Source organism: Gallinula chloropus, assembly GCF_964237585.1.
Source record: "Gallinula chloropus genome assembly, chromosome: 26".
In the NCBI taxonomy this organism is placed as follows: Eukaryota; Metazoa; Chordata; class Aves; order Gruiformes; family Rallidae; genus Gallinula; species Gallinula chloropus.
In genome coordinates this window covers 3,923,423-3,925,782 of record NC_140111.1, presented here as the reverse complement: position 1 = coordinate 3,925,782, position 2,360 = coordinate 3,923,423, and positions in this window count along the sequence as shown.

The window sequence follows — 2,360 nt, the reverse complement described above, 5'->3', positions numbered from 1 at the left end:
GCAGGGAATGCCTTTCCCCATCAGGACGTGGATAAGCTTGTGTTCTTGTGGAGCTGGAAAGCTCTGTGTGAACTATGACAAGCTGACACTGGGCAAAGGGATGCAACTTCAGGTTTTCCATAGTAAGTGCCACCACTTTCTTGTCTTCTTCTTCCATGTGTGACAAAGCTCCTCACTGCCCAACGTGCAGCAGGCTTTCCAAATATCTTCCTAGATATTCTGGTGGCTCTTTGGCTGCAGGGTTCCATGCCATTTGCTTCCCTGCAGGAAAGGCTTTAGCTCAGGGCAGGAGCAGCATGCTTCCTAATGGGGTTTGTCCCTGTGGGTCCAGTGGTGCTCTTGATCCCACAGACAGAGCAGGGAGCTCTTCCCATCAGGATGTCATTGACTAGGAGTCACAAGTAATTCTGTCTAGTTGGTCTGTGGGTGTGCAGCTTTGCAATCAATTTGGGAAGGTTTTTGTTGAGAGAGGAAATGCTGTGTGACCATGGGAGCTGGTGCATACTCATTTGTCTTTGGCTCTGGAACGAGACTCAAAGTTAGGCCACGTAAGTCCAACACTGCTTCTCTGCCTTCTGCTTTATTGGAGGCCTTGAGCCCAGAGGCACTGTGGGGAGTGGAGGAAGAGGTCTTGGGGGAGCCCTTATTTGTGGCCTCAGTCCTGGTGAGATCCCATACAGGCAGACTGTCATCAGCTGCTCCTGCCCTGGGATCCTCCTGCCTCGGGTCACCCTTATGCTGCCCCTCGTAGCCTTGGCAAGGCTGGGCAAATTTCTGGGGAGAGGAGCTGCTTCTGTGGGGGTTTGCTCGGCTTTTTGTAATGGAAGAATACACTGTGGGATTACAGCAATGGCTATAAACAGATGTTTGGCTCAGGGACCAGACTGTCCATCCTGCCCAGTGAGTGTGAAACTCTCTTGTGTGTCCTCTTTCCAAATTCTCACGTATCCAGCAGAGCAGCCTCTAGACATATTTCTTTTATGCGTGTCACCTTCCACAGGGGAAGGAGAAAATGGGTGCTATTTCAAGGTACTCTTGTGCTGAGAAGCATTTCCAAGTGGAGGACTCCTGTGATTTAGAGAAACCTGCTGTGGGCATGGTGCTCCAGGATGCTGATAGTCCGACAGCCAAGAAGGATAGAGGGGTGGTTAAAGACAGAGAGACAGGCTGACCTCCTTGTGCTCAGTACCTGTGTATGGCTGTAGAGTGTCTTGGGGAAAACATAATGAGGGTTCATGTCAGTAAGTAAGACTTTCAGGTAAGTCAGGCAAGACTCAGAGTGTGTTTGGTGCAAAGGCTTATCGACAGATGTGTCCAATAGATTTCCACAATGAAATTGATTTTCTGAGCACAGCCAGTGAAAGAAAAGCCACAGATCATTTGGATACTTTCTTTCTGGATGGTTGTGGTGTTTAGAGTAAAAGCAGGAATGTAACATGGCTGAGCAGCCAGCCATAGGTGTAGTGACCCTCAAAAAGGAGAAGTAAATGACATTGCCCATCAATGACCCACTCTGAGGACATGCAGCAGATTTCCACTTGAAAGTGAGCGTCTTGCATGCCCAGGATGTATGGGAAGTGGCTTCTAGTAGAGGCTGACCTGTGGAGGTGTCTCCAGTCAGGAGGTATTGCTATGGGTTTCTGCAAAGTGCTCTGCACTTGTGAAAACAGCCTCCAACTCTCCTTTGGCTCAGGGAATAAAGTCACCTTCTGGCCAAGTAACCAAAGCAAAGGCTTTTGTCACTCTGTCCTGAAAATCTCCACTGCCAGTGACTGATAGGCATTCCCAGGGAGCAGCCTAAGGAAGTCATCCTTGCTTTTTTGTCCTTCCCTCCTCTCGGTGTTGCAGTTCCCAAGGCACAGGCTGTCTCCTGTTCAAGAGGCTTGTCCCTCTCCTCACAAAAGAAGTCCCAAGCATGCGAGGGAGCAGACTGAGCCTTGGGTTGTTGTCAGGGTGTGTAGCACTGTGTGAATAGCAACACAAGGAATCTCCAGTTTGGTCCAGGCACCAAGCTCCGTGTTCTGCCACGTACGTTTTCTTCTCCTGCTTCTGCACTCTGTGCTGTCTGCTCTTGCTGCATTCCCCCTCTTTTTCAGCTTATGGCTGTAAGGAGAAGTCAGTGGTGCAGGAGAAAGACAGGGAATGTTGCCTTTGGGAGCAGAAGGCTGCTGGTGGTGACACCTGGTAGGCAGAATCCCGGGCTGAAGGAGGAAGGGGAGGAAAGTCTCATCCGATACTTGTCAAAACCCAAAGGAGCTGAGCTGTATTTGAAATGGGTCTGCACAGGAACGGGGTGTGTTGATGTGTGCTGATATTTTAGCCCTGAGAGGGTCTTGCTTGGCTTTTTGTAATGGAAGGAA